At 39.7% G+C, this 20,857-nt stretch overlaps 1 protein-coding gene across 2 annotated transcripts in view; it reads right to left on the minus strand.

Moving 5' to 3' along the window:
• Positions 1 to 20,857, minus strand: part of CERS6 (ceramide synthase 6) — a 110,487-nt gene that overhangs the window by 75,949 nt on the left and 13,681 nt on the right. The gene's annotated exons all lie outside the window — the stretch shown is intronic.

Below are 20,857 nucleotides of genomic sequence, written 5' to 3' on the forward strand. Positions count from 1 at the left end.
TAAATAGTTCCACATTTATCCAGCTGAATGACCCCAAGCTATTAAAAATCATGTATTTCTTACCCACACACAAGCCCCATTTTAAGCACTGTATGAGCTACAACTGCTGTTTCTGCCATGTTTAAGACAGCACAGCTGATTAAAGAGAATTAATTCCTAGGCAATTATAATGGTTACGGCAATAGCATTTGGTAAAGAAAGATGGGTGATGCCAGACCACCTTGTTTTCCTGGAGAAAAGTTCTTGATACATTGACACTATTCCCATATGAAAGGCAATTCTATAGCCTGAAATAATGCTGGTGACTGAGAACAGGAAGGTGAATATCCAAAAACACATGCAATGTTATCAGTGACCTTATCATTTGTTCCTAGCGTGTTACAGAAGAAAAAAAACCCTTATACTTTGTAAAAGATTGGCAATCTAAATTTATTGCAGGTTGCAACCATCGTGCTAGCTCCACAGCATCAACCAACTTGAAGGCATTGCATCAGCTGTAAATCCCCTGCTTTAGGGTTAAAAGATTTGACAAAACTAGTTTCACTGCTGAGTTCAAGCAGGCAGTCCAGTCTTCTGCTCAGGAAAGAAATGCATGTAAGCTCTACACGTTAGATGTCAATGCAGTATAATCTAGCCACACTGCAAACTTGTATATTAGTTAAACTATAAACTGACAAAAGAAGTGAGAATTGTATTCTTTAGTTCAAAACAGACATAACCAAACCAATGCTGGTCATTGCTGTTAGATGATAACCAAAAAGACAGCTGAAGAAGCTAATGGACTTTGATTTCAGACGTTTAATTTACAACTCTAAGGAGTTCTAAAACACTTTGTCATGTAGCAGCAGGGCTCAGAATATTAGCGTCTTTGTTTTGTATCAAAAAGCTGAAAACCATCCAGAAATTCTGGTCTTCATTATTAAAGACAATTTCAAGACAATAAAAACAATTTCGTGAAGAGTAAGCAATAGAGCCAGACAAGAGTCAATCCTAAAAGAGACAATAAAGGCGATGTCAATCAGTGTTAAAGCTAATTTTACAAAGCCATAAAAGGAAAAAAGTAGAGGGGCAGAAGAATTAAAAGTAGGGCACTTAAAAGTAGAGGGGCAGAAGAATGCTGTAGGCAGCATAAAAACAAACAAAATAAATGGAAGACAACAGCAGCAGCAGATTCACACATTCACAGAGAGGAACCCAAGCCCAGCCTCTGCCATCAACAGCCACATCAAGAAACAGTCACAAAATAAACACAAAACCCAAAATAAAAATTGTTTCAGATGGATTTTCTGGCCCCTTGCAAAGTCAGTGTCCTCTGAAGTAAGACATGACTTGGGAGTTTTTTATTTGAAGGGTATAGGGGTTTTTTGGTTGGTTGGGTAAGGGAATTTTGTTTGTATTGGTGGGGGTTTTGTTTGTCTGCTTGGGTTTTTTGCTGTTACTTTGTTTGTTTGTTTGTTGTTCTTTTAATAAAGTAAGTCTTTCAACTTCTGTTTCACTTTCGTCCTTCTCCTGAGAGAAGAAATGTGATCGCTATGATGTAATTCCAATAGAAAGGCAGTTCACTAAACATGCTAATTTAAAAGAAAAAAGCAGATAAAAAGTCTCAGTTAAAAAAAAAAAATTCAACAAGAAGCAATTACAACAAGTTTCATGCTGAGCTGATCTTCATTTAAATCTAAGCATACCAGCTGATCTGCTTGAATGACACTATTAAAATTACAGGTCATGTTAATGAACAGCCTAGATAAATCCAGGACAAAGCACAGCTCCAGTGTTTATTTTTTTTTTAATTGTAATGCTGATGTTATTACCTGAAACAAAACACATTTTCTAAACACAAATGTGAGTTTTTCTGCCTTTCCTGCTAATGTTTTTCATATGTATGGGAGGAATGGGCACGACTCAAAGCAGAGCTCGTCCACAAGGACAGCAAAGCACAGTCAGGACATGTTCAGGGCTCACAGCTGCAAGACACAGGATTATTTTGGCCAGCTATGTCAGTGACAAGGGGACAGGGAAAGCTACAAAAAGCCCACAAAGGTCCTACTAGGAAATCAAGAGAAACAAAGCCATTTTAAACAAAACATTTAATATACCTGCAATACTGAACAGGTTTGACCACTAATTCAAGTATGCATGAGCCAATCCCTGTCCATGTGGTTACTTCTGGTGGAACTTGTAAAATGTGAGGTGTTTTTTATTTTTCATACAAGAACTTAACCAATTCAAGCTATACTTTACAGTATAAAAATTGTTTTTCAAGACTACAATAGAATAAAGTAGAATTCCTTTAATAGGATCCCAAATGTCATACCAGGTATCTCAAAAAACATCATTAACATGATATTTTTCTGCAATAATTTAAATTGATTCATAAGTAAAAAACCGGAATTAATGTTTGATACATGTACAAACTATGAGTGTTTTGCCAAACGCTGCACTTCTTAAAAGCACTATTCATTTTTCTCATTTCTGCTAACACTGTGGTATTCAAATCCCTAAACAGCGTTAGTGAAACCCATGGGACTGTTTATTGCATAAGGTACTGCAATTAAGAGGGAGTAGCTATTGTGAAAGAGCAAGGAGAGCAGAATTGAGTATATTGCCAGCTTTTCTCTTAAAAAAATGGAAATCTGAACAAACACCACGCTAATATCTCTTTTTCAATGGATTTCAGTACAGCTGAATTGAAAGCTGGCATTCAATTACGCAGAAATTAAAGGACAAACACTTCTTGCTGAATGCAGCCCCATCTATTCTGGATCTAGAAATGAAAGACTAACATAAACAAGAGAATTAAAATTAGAATTCAAGAACCTTTTCAAAGGCAGGTTCCCCATTCACAGTAAAAAGCCACATTTAAAAACCAAACCAAACCAAAAATCCCACACTCAGCCAGTTCAGCGACCGGGGGCTACTGCAGAGTAGCAGAGTTCCCGGGAAAGCACTGAGCCCTTGCAGACCCCCTAGAGCACAGCTGTGCCCCAAGGCACCAGTCGAGTGTCCCACAGCCCTCGGGGCAGGCACTGCCCGGCATTTCGGATCCTGTCCTTCTCAATTCACTTCTTTACAACAGCAAGGTCTCACACTCCAGTCAAAACTCAGAATCAGTTTTTCTCTAGAAAGGGGTCAGAAAACCCTTTGCAAAATGATCCCCCACCTCCTCCAGGGTATAAAAAGAAACATGAGTTTCACCACAAATGTGTCAATTTAATCAAATACCATTTTGGTTTCCCCAGGCAGGTGCAGTACTGCATGAGGGAGACAGCAAGCTCACCTGACCACAAATGCTGGGGAAAACAAAACCCCAAACCTGCCAGAATTAATTAGAAATGTTACCCCTCACAATCCTTGGAGGATGACGTTCATTTGCACTTGCAAAGTCTGCATTAAATAAATGGGATTTTTTAAGTATCACATGAAGGATGAGAAGTAAAATTATCTTTTTTTCTCCTTACTACAAATCAAGCAGCCCCACTTGTAACACATAATCTTTGCCCTGAATCTGGCCAGACACAGATATATAACTCTTTAGTCACCTGGGGCACTGTGAATGTGCCTGTAGGGCCCTGTGATAGCATGTGAATGTGGTGTTTTCACACCAGCAGGTCATCTGCCATTTCTGAGCTGACCAGAGTAGATGCCCTTTAGCAAATTCATGTCTGACAGTTTCTCAGCAGTTCTGAAGATATTTAAACCACCACAGTCCACAGCAGGTAAATAGGGATTATAGGTTTGGGTTTTTTAACAGCCTAAAAGGTCTGCAATAACTAACAAGGCTTTCCAAAGAGGGCCAAAAAAACACAAAATGCCAAACAAACAGGAATTAAGCTAACAGAGTTAATGAATATTAGATTCATGTAACTCACACTCTTTTTAATGTATGGGGCTTTTAATGTATGGCTTCTTCTAAATGTCAATTTAAGAAATAATACCAGTCTTAAAATAATTGACACTGTTAGGTGATACATGTCCAACCAAGTTTTCTTACAAAATTGTAAGATAATCCATTCAACAGAACATAAATCAAAACAAGGTTGGTTGATACAGAGGAAAAGGGTGTTTAACACTTCTGCACTTAATACTGGCATGTTTAAAATAAGTCAACATCAGAGGGAAGGATCTGCAAGAGTCTCACCAGATCCCACACTCAGCAATGACTGGCAAGGTAAGTTTAGATTTTTTTTTCTTCATTTAGGTACATATCATCCCACAAATTAGTAAACCCTTTTTTCCTTCCAGTATTTTAAGCACGGAAAGTTTCTTCCCTTCCTTAAGTAACTTTATTTTATGGCCAACTTCAATAGAGAAGCCCACTCAGAAATTTTCATTAGTGCAAGTGAGAAAAGCTAAGCCAATGAATATTTCACACTTTCCTAAAAAATCTTGGTTAATCATAGCTTAAATCAGTCCCTTTTGTCATTCATTTTTATCAAAAGTAGGTCACATTATGGACCAACAGATATGACTAATGGCCTGTTATTACATACCATCCATAACCTAAATAACAATCTATTTTCTGAGAAGATACCTCAGCATGGCACAAAGAATCTGAACAAAATCACCCTGGAGACTGCTCCTGCATGACCTCTGCTAACAGATAAATATCACGAAGCAAACAGGCAGGACCTTGGCTATGATGTCCCCATATACACTGAGACTATGCAGTTTTGCTTTAGCCTTTCACGTCCACAGAAACATTTGAGTTAGTTGCTTGTCAATGCATGATGAGAGCTTGAGTCTCCTCTTCCTGTGCTGAGGACACAGCTTTGTGGAGTAATTTGAGAAAACTGTGGTGAATGTTGAAGTGCACAGCGCATCTCTGAGTCATCCCAAGTATAACCAGATGATCTCCAGAGGTCTCTTCCAACCCCAACCATTCCGTGATAACAAACTTTAGTTAAGTGGTAGGCTCTGATTAAATACATACAGTATCTCTGTGAAACTGGGGAAAACTCTCACTCAGACACTGGCATAGTTCAAGTGGTGCTTACATAAAAGGCTGCTCATGTTGCTAACACCAACCATGAGCTCAAAAAAACCCAAACAAAACCAACAAGCAAACTATTCCTTGACAATCTAGTATGTCCATAAAATCTCGTTGTTTCCTATCAGTATACTTACAAATACCATGGAAGGCACTTAAACCAGCAAAAATTCCTCCCTTTGCTAAAGATGTACACAAATCTGTTTTGAAGAGTCTGGCTTCTTTTTTGAAAGAGTGATGCAGAGCAAATTTACCCAGCTCATTTACTTTATGCTCACTAAACACAGATTATTCCAGGGATTTATGATTACAATTGTCTAACTTGTTGGACACTGCTTGCTGGTTTTAAACAGAAACAATTTAAATTTGCTCTAAGGATGAGTAAAAGCAGGAAGGGCTTGTTTGTGAGCAGATGTTCAACCAATTTACTGCTACAACACTCAAAAACAATTACTGAATTTGTTTTGTTATTTTGGTATAGACGACCTACTTAACTCAGAAGTTACTTGTATTAGCAGTAATTAAAATAAAATTTAAAAACCCACAAACCCTAGAAAAATATTAATAGTCCTAAGACAAATTCAGTTGATAAACAGGATTGTCACTTTAGTATACCTAACACAACACTGGTTTTGGCTTTGTGTTTCCCAACAACTTATGCTACAGAAGACCCAACGGGGTACAATGTCTGAAGCACAGGCAGGGGTCTTAATGCAGGTAATCTCATCCAAAATGTACGTACACAGGAAAGTTAACTTCGCTGAAATTTTTCTGATGTGCTGAGAAATGGGTCCGAACTCCCATAATGAAACCTTTCCAAAGGAAAGAATCTGTCTGCCCAAGCAAAAATCCAAGCACACATGTCTATATGTCAGCAAGAGCCTTCTGCTGCTGAGCATTCCAAGCAGTGGCTCAGAGGGCAGTGGGCAGGAGGGAACAGAGCCAATCCTTCCAGGGGAACCTATTCCCAACCCACCTGAAATGACTTCAGAAAAGCACATGTGTGCACCTGCCTTTCATCTGATATGTTCAATGCTTTTCCTTCCCTTCTCACAGGGATGCATTAGCTGTTATTTCCACACCAGTATCATCATCCCATGCCTCACGTTAAATCACACAAACTAAACACTATATGGTGCAATCCACATGTGTTTCCAAAAAGCAAAAGCTAAGCAGCTTGCAAGAGAATTCAGCTTCCAAAATTACTGAGGTTTTGTCTTTTTTTGGCTCAACTTATTAGACAAAAGTCATACTCACTGGAAAAAAAAAAAAGATAGCAGGCAAATCACTGCTTTGGAGTTTGGCTTTTTTCCCCCAAGGTTTTGAAAGCTTTTTGTTAATGTTTTGACCCAAGAGACCTTTCTAAGAAGCAAACATATCTTTGACCTCAGCACTTCTACAACATATTTTAAGTTTCATTAAACTTAATGTTTTTAAAAAAAAAAAACACAAAAGCAACCAACCAACAAAAAAACCTCAAAAAACCTCCAAAGGAACAAACAAAAAACCCTCCAAAACCAACCAACAAAAAAAAAAACCAAAAAAACCCCCCCAAAAAACACCAACAAAACAAAACAGCAAAATCAACAACGATCACCCAACTTCTGCTACTTCTTAAACACACAGCTGGGAATCTATCTGATATCTTTCCTAACAAAGGACATTGCTCATGCCTCCCAACAAAATTCAAATTACATGTCAAGCTGGCAGTAGAAAACTCATCTATTACAATATTTGGACTTCACAGATCAGGGCTGGCAGATGCTGGCAGTGCCACAGAAGGGCAGTGGAACTAATGGTCTGGAATGAGAAACTGCTCATCTATAAAAAGAAGAGAAATGCAATACTTTACTGAGCGCAGGTGTTCGCTAGGGTCGAGCATGGGCAGGGTCCTAGAAGGCATCACTGCACGTGGGCTCTGTCAGGTTTGCTCCATGCCCAAAATGGACCTGCCAGGTGTACTGCCAGTCCTGCCACAGCCCCTGAAATACAACAGCACCCCTCCCATGCATTTTTCAGCCTTCTAACATAAATTATTCTTTCCTTTGGTAGATCAAAGATGGATATGGAAGGCAGGCTAAAGAATAGCCCTACACCTTTAACACTTGATTCAATAGGAATACTGACATGTACACATATTAGCTCCATAAATCCACTCCATTGCTGCTTGCAAGAGTAATGCTTTACCTTCGAAAAGGTTTTTGTACTTTTGCATCTGGGAAACCGAGTGCCCTATAAATTCAGCACATTGTCTTAGCATCAAGTGTTTTCTTAATGCCATGCAAGTGAAATTTGATTTTACACAGATCAGCTTCAGAGAAGAAAATCTGGCCAAAGTAATCTGCTTCAGGGCAGTAACTCAGAACTTCCATTCAGGAGTATTTTCACATAAGAAGAAGTTTCACTTTACCAAACAGTATGTGAAATGTAGCTGTGTACTTCAGCTTTCAGACTTAGTGGTTAGTCCAGTGCAAACACACATAATTTAAAGTAAATAAAGCAAATTATCACTCAACAGTAGTGTTAGGAAATGCTTTGTCCTAACAGAGTTATTCTTAAGAAACACAACTGGTATGACTGACGCGTACCTTTGAATCACTTCAAAATGGTTCATTTTTGCAGTTAAATTTGTCACATTTATATTGTCCTGCCTTTTTGACTGAACATACGTCTCTGAAAGACATATTTGTTCATGGTACAAAGTTTAAAAAACATTATTAAAATTTTAAAAATTTTCGGGAGATTCTGCTCCAGTAACAAAACCCATGACTAGTAACATGTTTGGCTTGAGTTACCTTTGTATACCTGTTAGCTCCCATCACAAGCTGCAGGCCAGATCCCACTGATCTCGGCCCCAATTTCAAATCCTGTTCACACAGACTCCTAAACCTTTTTCCCTCACTGAGTTGGAAAGTCTATTTAATCCTTTCTCCAGGTTAGTTCATAACAGGACTGACGCGTACAGAGGGTGTTCAGCCACCAATATGAGACCACCCCAGTGCAGTTTCTACCAGTGGTGCTCCAGTTGCTATTCCAGCCAGTATGTTACTACAAAAATAGGACACAAATAAGGCCAGCACCTTACAAACAGTAGTCCTGTTTTCCAAACATGGAAGCCTTTTTAAAAAAATATATGTATGCATAAAGTTATAAGCATTTCAATTTCTCCATAAACTCTAAGATCGAAGTGGGGAGGAACTACATGCTCCAGAATAGCAACAAGCACTGCACAAATGTAGACAAAGGTCACAAATAAATATTTTTGCAGCCAGCTGTCTAATGCTTTCTTTCTTTGTAATCTCTAAAAATAAAGAGTTTAGTCACTCTGTAACTTTCCAAGCACAGATCAGGCAGAGGGAGAAGGAGCGGAAGTGAAGATACACTCCAGTCCCCTCACCTCTCACACTTGGTGCCTTCTCTTAGCTACCCTCTGCCAGCATCACCATACAATTCTGAAGGTATCACTCTCACCCTTTTTGCAATAAAATCAGGACACACGAGTCAGGGTCAATGGCAAAACTCAGTCTCCAAAATTGTAGCCCACTGCTAAAGGTCAATGAAGACAAAAATATTCTCCCAACTTCTAGAAAGTTGTGGCTTAGGGACTTTCTAGACCAAAAAAGGCATCTTTGCACATAGCAGTCCCCAAAGAGCTGACCCTCCCTCCCCAAGCTGCACTAGCAGCTCACAGAGCCTGTAAAAACTTCCCACAGTCTATGGCAGAGCTCCCCAGTGTAAATTCTGACTCTGTGAAGATAATCATTCCACTTCATTTTGAACTCATTGCTGGCCAGTTTCATTTCTGCTTTTTTATTTCTTGCACTGGGTAAAAATGAACAGTCAATCCCAAAGCATTCTTTGTCATTCCTGACACTATAGATTTGTCTCCTACTCCCCTCTGCCACCTTCTAAAATACATTGTTGATATGTCCCTTCATTTCAGCAAGTGTGGGACAACCAAAGCGAAGAGTCAACCATAAAACATCTACATATGAAAAGGCATGTGATCCAAAGGGATTTGATGCTGGACAGAGAAAAGGGCAGGAAGACAGCACAGAAAGAAGTCAAAGACTGACAAAACCTTAATTTTAAAATCACAATAGGTTACCCTAATACAATGACACTGTTCCAATCCTCCAGGCCCTGCAGCATTACTTTATCTTTTGCTTTGGTCACATCTTAAATATGTGAGCAAAAACAAACAAAAAAATTGTGAGCAATACCTGTGTCTACAGTAAAGGCACAGCCAAGGCATGCCATCCTCTGGCCTCTTGACACAAACATACACTTTTAGTGCAATTCTCCTTCACCGACCAAGGCAGATTCCAAGGTGCACAAGAAACTGCAGTTACTGCAACCAGGCCCTGAGTAAGAGCAGGTGCAAGAAAGGTAAAGCCCAAACCTCTGTCTGTCTGCTCCAAGTGTGCACTTGTGTTTGAGCAAATGACCCAGTCTGCCTGCAGGACCTGTAGGCATGCTCTGCTCCTGGACATTGTCATCACACTACCTGGAAGCAGCACAAACTTCGTATCTTGCAAGAAGACCATGCACCACAAAGTATTTAAATATTTGTAAGCTTTCTCTTTGTCCTCTTGTGAATTCAGTTTCTGTACTGCTGGTGGGCTGTCGTGGCATACAACAGAGAGAATTTCAACATCTGCGTCACTCTTACAGGCAAACCACTACCTCTGGTGCAAATTCTATTTCTCCCTGCCTCAGAAGGTAGGACATGTTTCAGGAACTTTCCTGCTCTGAGTAGCGTGCTCACATGCAATCTTTCTTCTGCTCCCTTTGAAGAGGGAATAGGTCATGGATACCTCACTGCAGGACAGTTGTACTTCAAATAGGGATGGTTGGTTTGACTTGGAAGTTAAGCTTTGATTCCAAGAGCTAAGTCAAAAAATCATCCAACCTTTTGCAGGCGCTTCAAGAGGAACCAGTTGTCATTCCAGATGGCAGGTATTAATCACAAAAAAATTATCACAATGGTATTAATTCACTGTTTTTTCTGTATGTGTATGAACATGTATATATGTACACTGAAACAAGCATACATATATAAAGCATATGTAATGGCATATATATTTATATATTTGTGTATGTGTATATTTTATATATGTGTATATACAATCAAACTTCAGCATAGTGTCTGACTACTCAAACACATGAATTAGAACGATATTTCTTTCCAGACACTTTACACAAACTTAGAACAAAACCCAGCTCCTAACTGGTACAAAAATCTAGTTCCTCAGTTTATTTCTAATTAGCTACTGATACAGAAAGATAAGAGAGAGATGTAGATATTCAGGAAATCTATTCCAAAAGAAGTATGCAGCCTAATAACACAATAAATTATTTTCCCTGTTTTATCCTTGAATTTGTATTATTTAAGAAAATAAGGATTGTTCAAAATTCACGGACAGAATGGGGCAGGCTGATCTGAGCCATTCCCACCTGCCCAGGCACAGCACCCTAAGCAAGGGCAGCCACCTGAAGTACTTGGGCTTCCTCACATACACTTGTCCCTCTCTGCCACTTTTACTGCAGCCACAGAAGAAGCAGATTAGGGCTTCAAGAAACTGAAGATTATCACTGCACACCACCCCAGAAAAACATGGAGTTTTCAGCTGGATCAGTCATCTGATTTGATTCTCTCCATCAACACAGCATCACTAAACTGAGACATTAGCAAACCTGAAGGTGAACTCTATAGTTGCTCAAGTCAAGCCATCACAGGACCATATTCAGATTCTACTTTGGATATCTTATTTCATATTTCTTAAAAAATATTCTCTTCTGAGAAAAGGGATTAAAAAAAACTGTATTTGGATACTTATAATTCGAAAGATTTATTATAAATTGTTTTTCCAAAAGAAGTTCTTCAGCAAAAGATTTATTAAAATACCTATACAAATGCTCACACCTGAAACCTCAAAAACCAGCTCAGATGGACCCCTTTTGAGGAGTAGTTTCCACCTGCACTGTATGATCATTAAATAACTTATGGACTGATCAAAACATTCAACTAAGACAAAAAGCAACTAGGTCTCAGTAGCTCCCAAGTCTTCCTGTACATTTTCACCTTTCTATTCTATTGCTGAATTTTCTTAATGCCTTCTTGTTTGATTGCCAGCTCAGCAAGGCACTCTTTCAGAAAGGCAGAGAAGCAATCTGGAAGGCAGCTGCAGCACTGTATGCAGAAGTGCAGAGCACCCAGCCCTCCAAATGAGTTTACTGACCCTCTGACCCTATTCTGGGGAGCCAGGGAAACTAGTGCCCAATAGAGTGCAGGATATACTACATGGCAGCGTTTGAAATGCAGAACTTTATGCGTTCTGCCTTCCACACTAAGGCTGTCCCGAAGCAAAACCTGCCATCACAGGCAAACAAGTCTTGCACACAAAAAGCTCAAAACACAGCTGACAGGCATCTCATTGCACTCCTAATGTGATAAACAATTAGTGATCGGACAAAACAGTGCAAGAACAAATCCTATTAACAAATAATAGCATTTGTTAGCGGATCACCCAAACGACACTTTGGAAACAATTCCCTGGGCTGCTGCAGCCAGAAACCTCAGCCAGGGAAGGGATCCATGCTGCAGGGTGCACTGGTGAGCTGCATGCACAGCTACCAGTCATCCAGAGGAGCTCACTGTGTGACAACAATGCTGGCCCACCGGTTTTGACAGCATTTGAAAATGCTGCAGCATGTGTCAGACGAAAGAAAATAAGTAATCTCATATCATGGGTGTGTCTGAATGATTTACACTTTGGATCCATAAGCAAGTGTATTTTCTACATCAAAGCGAACTGTTGCAATCGTATTTTCTTTTTCCTCATTACAAGATTTTTGTCAGCAACTTGCACACTACAACTTCAAATGAGATCTGACTAAAAAACACCTCATAAAGTACACCTGACTAAATGTGATTCTGTAATAGTATTGCAATATAAATGCCCACCTCTACCAGCAGGAGAAAAATAAAATATTTGGGCAGGTGGGTACTTGAGGGAGCCTGACACTGTAACATTGTCCCCCACTAGTTGCTATTAGATGCCACAAATAATCGATGCTGACACAGTAACACAAAAGGTGTTTTTTTAGTATTAAAGAGTTTGAAAAAAAAGGAGAAGACAAATGCCTTATGCTGAAAACTAGACTGAGCACTTACCTGCCCCGGCAGGTCACAAACTACTTATAAGGTAACAGTTACTTAAAACCTCCAAGTGGCAAGCGTTTGTTACTCTTTGTATTCCTGTTTAGGGTGCCATATGCCTTTTCATCTTTGGATCATTACAATTGTCTTGCTTATTTATTTTTTTAAAACACACCACAGTGCATGCGGCTTGGGATCAAAACCAAAACTTGGAACCCATATGAGTTATATCATTATAGAAGCTTTATACACAATTGTAGATCACCAGTTTAATTTTTTTTAATGGCAAGAAACAGCATTCCTAAGATTAGTCATTGAGTAATTCTTGTTTAAGAGTATAACTAAAAAGTCAAAAAGAAAAAAAAATTGCCTTTAAAACAAGCTGTGACAGCAATGACTGGGTGCAGTTTGAGCAAATCCGCAGTGTACATGCTTCTGAAGACACAGGCTACACTAGCCCAACCACCAAAACCTTCCCAGCAGAACTTGCAACACGAACACACTGCCTTGCTGGGGATCAACTCTTCCACAGATCTTCAGAGCTCTTCCCATTGCTCTGGGTACCGCGGTAAACTGAGCATTCTGGTGCGCATGGACAATTATGAGGCAGCTCGGCCAAAAAAGCACAAAGTCTATCCAGAATGTTATCTGGTTTGTTCATCTGACAACTCAAATGGAAGCGACAGCCAGTCTCTCACCCAGCTGGGTTAGAGATTAGCCATGTGTAATATTGCTGCTCTTGAACTGTGGAGTGCTGTACGCTTGGCAAGAGGACAAAGAAGGGGGGAGATGAAAGAGCGAGGGGAAAAATCTAGGTAGGAATTACTGCAGGACTGATTTTCAAGCCTTGCCCATAGAGTCTATTTTCCCAGGAAAACACAAAAGCTTATAGCTCACCATAAGCACTTGGCCAGTGTGCTGCTAAGGCCCCCACACTTCCCTATTATATACACTCCAAAACAGTGAGCACACACATCATCAGTTCAGTATCTGCACAGGGCTTGAACTGCAGCAAGGCTTTGAAAGCACTGAGCACATGGTCATTACCAACTTCACAGGGAATCATAGATCCAACTCCGCCTTCCCTTGGGAACAAATTAGACATGACGTCTCCATCCAAGATACACGACAAAGTATCTCAGCTCAAGACCACAGCTCACTTAGAGCAGGACTGGGAACGTTAGGCCAGCAGATATGATGCCTCAGAAGGATACTGAGAGCAGCTTCTATGAGCAGGCACCTCCTTTCAGCTCCTGGGCTGACAGTCACTTTCTTGACGTGCAGGTCAGCCATCATCCCCTGCAGAAATGTTACTGACACAGCCTGGCTCCCAAAGAGCATGACTACTAAAGCCAGGCACACAAAGAAAAGCAAACATCTTCAGAATACCCTGGACCATGGCATAATCCTGAATTTTACTTTAGAATAGGAAACAGAGATAAAATTATTCCATTGCAAGATCAGCTTCTACCTAGAGGGATATCTTTCCAGCTTCAGAGAGAAGCACTTGCAAACCAAAGAGGGGTGGAAGAAGGAGGGCTGGTTACACCAAGGTCAGAAGCAGCATGCATCCATTTCCAAGCCTGATGCAGGAATATTGCTGACTGACACATACAGGCTGTCCAAGCAGAGAGAACTTCTTAGGAGCTCCCATGAAGCCTACAGAACCTCCCCAGGTCTGAGCACCAGTCTGCTCTGCCCTTTGCCCATCACTGAGGTCCTGTCCTTACTAGCTGAGAGCTGCAGACTCTTGCCCTTTTCAAGAGCCTCTCCAGCTGGCACGAACCAACACTAGAGCCACAGCCAGTGCCATAAAGGAGCAGAGATCCCATGCAAACAGTGAGAAACTGCAAAGCAGCATAAAGCCATATTCCATGGCCACTGTCTGTAGCACCATAAAAGAGAGCCTCCAGACAGAGAGATAGGAAGCCAGGCTGTAACCAGCAAGGATGGGTTTACGCAATCTCCTGATAGAGTTTCAGCTGCATCTCAGAGAAGCTTCAGGAAGAGAAGTCAGTTTCCTGGTTTTCTGTTGGCTATGGTTTTCTTGTAGCAGACACAAGTGGTTCAAGAACCAAACCAGTTATTAAAAATGCAGAACAGGTAAAAAACCCCTTGTTGGCCCACACCAGAGCCATGTGTTCAGTTAGCAAAGTGCTCTAGAGGGAATCTGTGATCAAAAGGAAGAAAAACATTATACATAAACCTATTCAACAACTGAATATCCCCCTTCAAATGTCTGTTGTAATGTTTATTCAGAGCATCTGGAGGATCAAAGCCTGTCATGAATCCCCATGCTGCTGCAGAATTTAGTACTAATCCCTGGTGCTTCACTGCTAAGTAAGGGAAGACAAATAAACAAACAAGCAAAGCAAGCAAAGGCCAGGGCAAGTGCTATAAATAGATATAAGAAAGCCAAATGATAATTTAAAGATGTTATCAAGAATTTAAAAAAAAAAATCTTTCAGCCTCCTTTAGCTTTGTGTGCAAAGCAGCACTACATAACTCCTACGCAAAGTAAAAAGTGAGTGTATTTCACATGCTTAGTAATACTGCAGGCGGGACAAAAAACCTAGCGTGTAATGTCATGCAGGAGAAGATCGAGCAGCAGGGCACAAAGCAGTAAACACCACAGCAATCCACCAGAAATAGGTGCTTTCCATTGCTTCCTCTCCACACACACATATTTCATGACACTATACGATACTAACAAAATTTTACATTTTAACACACCAAATTTGAACATTTAAAATCAACGCAGCTGTTCACACAGGGAAAAAAAAAACAAACCTCTTCTAAAGCAGCAGATTTATAACTGAGTCTGTCTGCACAGCCATGCAGATTGAAAAAACTAGGTCAAATCTTTTGCTAGTCAACCTCACTGCCATTCCTCCCCAGCCCTCCTCCCCTTTAGATTTCAGTACTTATTGAAGGAATCAATTAACAGACCTGTCATGCAGGTCTCAAATTGCTTCTGCCTGGTACATATCAGGGGTCATCTACACAACTACAGACAGAAGGGGAAAAGTTAAATCACTATAGTCTTTCCAATTCACAAATCCTAATCCTAGAGCACATGTACTCAGTGCTACTATGGTCTATTAGAAACCAAATAAATGACGCATGACAGAAAATAGAAGTACATGGAAAGGGGCGAGAGGCAGACAAATATAGGCTAGAAGGAGGCAAAAAATAGAGGAATTGCTGTGCTTTCACTTTTGCTGTGCTTGCAGCAAAACCATAACAGCATCTGCTGCTTTTAATGACATCTTGCTAGTGCATTTTGTACAGCTTCATGGTGAACAGTTTTAGAAATCTCATAAATACCTCCATTTTGACACTAGATTTCAAAGAGAAACTGTAATACTAGGTTATATATCTACTCATCAACCTCTGCACATTTAAACAATTCTCTTCTGGAAAAAAGGACTCACACTCTGGAATTCCTATATTCACTGTCACAAAGGCATTAAGTGAGTTTTTAAATATTCACAAAATGTAGGGACCAAGTCAGTCCAATTGCAGCTTACTCATTTTTATTCATTTCTCTCCTTCTGTTCCAGAGACAGAAGGCACTCTATTTCATCATCATAAAAAAGAAGAAAAATATATGCCATTTTGTATCAGACAAATACTGAAACAAATCACTCTTAAACCCTATTTCCACCACATGCAATATGCTGCCTGACAAGTTCCTGCAAGAAGGCAAAGAAATCAACTTCCTGACTTACTGCAGTGATGGCCAACCTAACTGGTTTGGCAAGCCACATATCACAACTTTCATACAGTTGAGTGCCACGTTGAGTGCCACGGGATGCTGGCTGACAGCTGAAGGCTGAGGGGGACCAGTCCCAGCTCTTACTGCCAAGCACCTCCTCTAAACCATGTGGTGACAGCAGCCTTGCGTGCTGCTGCTGTTGCTGCCTTCCCTGTGAGGAGGACTGGGACAGCAGCCAAGGGACTCCAGCGGTGGGAAAGCAAGTGCTGGGAGCAGAGAGGAGGTTGCTGCTGTTAGGCAGGAGTGCCTTGCTCATTTGCTTTGACAGAAAATAACGACCACTGTAGAATGTGACACGTACAAAGCCGGCTGGCAAAAGTCACAACCAGTCTTAAGCCACTTTAGTTCAAATTCATGGAAACCATCATAATTTCACTTTCCACGCAGGTGCTATGCTGGCTCTTTATTGCACTGCTAAAACCTTTTCCTCTCACCAGCAAACCCAGGACTATCATAAACCACCCAGAAAAGCCATTTTGAGCACAGTATACAGCTGAGTAGCAGACATCACAGACTGCATCCCAAATTCTAGAATGTGCACAGGGAGCCTTTGATGGCTTTTTTAGTTTTACCCTTCCTGCCTTTGGCTAAATTCCTTTGAAGCTAAGGCTATGCTACACATAACTCATCTAAATCTGCCCCATTTAGCCTTTGTTTCTGAGCAGTATCTTAGCTACAGCAGTTACAGTTGAACTTTCATTACCTTGAATAATTTTTCACCCCTAACTCAGCACATCATAAACAATGATTGCTTTAGTACCTTAGATAAACAACTATTGAAAACCTGAGGAAAATGTTTGGGCTTTCTTTTAGGCTGGTTGGTTCATGTTTGTTTCATTAGGTTTTTTGACAGTGATACATGCAGAGGGGGGAAGCATCTTGCACTCTTACCCACTACATTGTCAGGTAGCAACCACAGCATATTTTGACTTACTCTGTTTTGAAGTCTGTACCTTAATGCTGAGTACCTCTTTCTGAGCTGCACTCATGCACAATTGTCTAAAACAGATCTTTTGCTTCTAGCAAAATGCAAAGCTCATTTTATATTAATCTTCTGAACAGTGGTGAGATAGCATGTCTGTGTTTACCTAAATGATACTTCCTTCATTTATCCTTAAATTTTAAATACTGCCCCAGAATCTGAGATTCAAAAAGGTGGTTTTTCACCATCCTATTCAATAGATAAATTGTACAACAACTTGAGAAACTTCATTTGCAGAAGTATGATTTCTTGTTCCACAGTTCAATCAGAAACTGGTGCTGTTCTTTAACAATGTCTAACAGATCAACACTGTCAACTAGGTTTGTTTCCAATATGAAGCAAAGTTTATTTTACTTCTAAAATACCAGCTGAAATTACAAAAATCCAACTAGAAATTACTTTTTCATTCATTTATTAAAAAAGCTACTCAAACTAATGTTTTATACAATTTAACAATAGCTCTCCAGAAAACTCAAACTGTTTTAAGTGAATTTTTTCAATTGTTCAAATTCCTTCTGTTAGATCATTAATGTATTTTATGACTGATAGTCTAACAACAAACTAAACAGAAAAGATCTCCCTTATGAAATAGGTGTTTCTCAATAGGGAAATAAAATTTGCAGATTTTTTCCTAAGCCTCAGTTATTGGGAAAATATCTACGAGACTTTCAGAGAACAGCTCTTGGCCGTTATTGGGTTCTTGCCATAATGAACATCTGCTCAGTCTATAAATTAATTGCTGAAAACATCTTGTGCTTCTAGATGATCCAGGCAATCATAACTATTCTGGGTTACTAGAGAACATTACCATTTTTCTCACACACACAGGCACACATCCCCCCTTACAGTACAGCATAAAACAAGAACAATTATTTTGCTTTATTCTTAATATCATAAAATAATGTTTTAGTGCTAATCAAGTCATCAGGGTAGCACACTATTAGGCTCCCTAGATGATTTAAGCAGTACTTTTGTACTTTGATATCCTAAGAATATGAAGGATGCCTTGCCTAGCTGATTGGAAATGTTCTTTATCTTAAAATCAAGAATACCTTTATCTGTCCTGGTTTGCTAACAGCACTTTGTCAGGCAGTTGCAGTGGGCAAAGAAAAGTCCACTTTACACAACTCATTGCAAACAAACAGCAATATTTTTCTTTCCCACAAAAGGCTCACCAGACTCAAATTTCACCTACTTGCTCCATGCTCAAGAATTTCCATTTATCCTGGCTATATTGAAGTTTGTCACCTCACCTGTAATTCCTCTGTTCTTGGAACTTTCAGCTCACCAATCAGAAATTGGCTCATTTTAATACTATTTTTAACCTCTACAGATGCAAATCACTTTGCCTAATGGCATTTAACATCAATCTCCCGTATTTCCTTTCAGTTACTTTTCAGACCAGTTCCCGGTCTCACTGATCATCCAGGGTTCTTGTGAAAGATAAGGACCCAATCTATCCCTAAGATCTTCCAGAAGTAAAAATACCTACATTTTCCAACCAAACCTGGAAGGCTATTATTGACTTAATTTGAAAAGAGAAGGAAGGGTGCTGTCCCTCCTAAATAACAGATTTCCAGATGTCATCAGCAGAGGGAAACAGATACCAGTCCATAATCATTTTGCATCACATGAGCCAGCAGGCATCTCTTAGTTGTCACCTGTCTTCAATGAAGATTTAGCAAGAAGATGAGGGTGGTGCCTGGGCATGCTGCACCCTTCCACGTGGGACAGGATTGCAATGATACAAAACACTATGGCTTTCTCACTGAAAAAAAAAGAGAGAAAAGAAAAAAAAGGGGGAAAAAAGCAAAAAAAAAAAGCACATTTTAATTCTTAAGAATTTTCAGGTCTGTTCCATGAACAACTTGAAGAAGACAAGACATACATAGATTAAGCCTTTTCCTTGCCTAGGATATGTGTCCTCATATATCTTTGAATTTAGAAGTGGATCTGAAGGGAATAGTTGCAAAAGCATTGTTTCTGGTGACACAAAACAAACGGGCATGCCTGGTTATACTGCATTCCGCCCAAGGGCACAGACTTACATCATGGTCATGTTTTCCCCACACACACTCTATCTTTAGTCTCACTCCCCTCTCCCACACTCAAGAAGACAGTTGAGTGTCTTCCAGTTCTGCTTCTTTGCCCCATTCCCACCTCTGGTCCTCAGCCTCTCCATTAACGATTTTTACCCAGCAAGCACAGCAAGAATTTGGTGAGTAATTAGTTCTCCAAATTTTAAATTCCAAGTAAGCAAGAGAAGTGTCAAGATATTGAAGAGCAGCAGATTGTCATACCACAAGTCATGTGGTTGCTGCACTGCATCTCCACAAAAATTATCTACATTACTCACACACATGAGGGGGTTGACTTGTCGTGATCTGTCATCCGAGATGCAAATATTTATTGATGGCACAGAAGTATTCCAACTTCTGTTTTTATTACTCATTATTTTAACACTGTTAAGAGGCTTTGGAATGCCAAATTCACTCAGCCTGTTCTGCAGTAGGACCAAAAGAACTTAGAATTTTATTCCTATTTTGTTTATACTGTAAATAATCCAGCTGCAGGACAAAGATTTAACCTAGAGCTGAACTGAACTAGATCTAAACTGAGACCTAAAGCACACTCCACTAGTGTGCTACTGTCATAAATAAAGCCTAAGAGTAAAAATTCCTTCATTAAAATTACAAAAACTACAAGATAATAACTTTGTAACTACTTTTTATTTGGTGTCTTAAATACCATTCAGGTGTTCAAAAGCATTATTAAAACACAGATTTTTTTAATGCAGCATTTTGTTCTGCTGGTTTTTCACCTTTACACAGCCTTATTACACACAGTCAGTGACACAGCCATCATATTATTGCTCAGATCTTTCTCAACTGCTCATATGCATTAAGTTCACTTTATACACCTGCATCTGAATACACCCTCAGAACAGGCAAATAATCACCTCTACTATTATTACTTTCATTGTTACTATCATGCTTTCAATATAGTTTCAGAGGTGAGAAAAACCCCTGACTCTTTTGGGCACACTGTAAATGGATTATAAAGCAAGATGATATCATTAAAATTAAAATAGTCTGACATCTTAGATTTTGCTACGATGAAGAGTTTCTTTTGTTTCTTTTAAGTAATAAGCTAGAAATTTTTCAGGCAAGACAATATTTAAGAACATGTTAAGAAGCAAAAAAGTTAACTTTCCAGTGGCTGCTAGAGCTTAGAGGTACAAGTGCCTTTTTTCAAGATTTGAGTTCTCCAAAACAGATTTCTGATAAGGATTCCCACATGCTCTGAACGTTTTGTACTTAATTTCATCTTCTTCCAGGTCTGTCCTTGTCAAAGCAGGAACTGGACTTATTAATGGTGCTCCTTTAGGAGTGGGTGCTTCATACAGTTGTTGGCCACTGTCAGTCACTGAGACCTTATACATGTAAGTCTTATTTAAGAGATGGAGAGAAAAATACCACATAAAACTCCAGTGTGAAGGTGAAATTTTCCATCTTCTGGCTTCTGCTCTATCCTCACATACCCCAGACACATTCTGAAATTATTCCAGGATGGAAGCAATTGCACCTGTAAGACTGGAGTAAACTGTTCAAGGGGAAGGGAGCTAAGTTCAGCAGAACGACTCACTCTACGTTAAGCTCTGAAAAGTTCTTGCTATTTGTGATAGTTCTCACTAAACAACATGAAAACCTGTTAGAGGCAATAAGCAGTTACCGTAGTTATGTTACAAAAAAAGGATCCCAGGCCCCATAACAGATTATTCAAAATAATCAGCAGAAAACACAAGCACACTAATTTTCAGTCCTCTGCTTGACTGTAATACTCAGACCTCCTGAGGTCAGAAGCCTCAGTCTTTCAATGTCAACAGCAAAACCAGACCAATATACTTCTCATTACTGTCTCATGGACTACAACTGTGGAGGATCAGGA

This window comes from Lichenostomus cassidix, chromosome 7, assembly GCF_008360975.1.
Source record: "Lichenostomus cassidix isolate B80296 chromosome 7, HeHo_3.0, whole genome shotgun sequence".
Lineage (NCBI taxonomy): Eukaryota > Metazoa > Chordata > Aves > Passeriformes > Meliphagidae > Lichenostomus > Lichenostomus cassidix.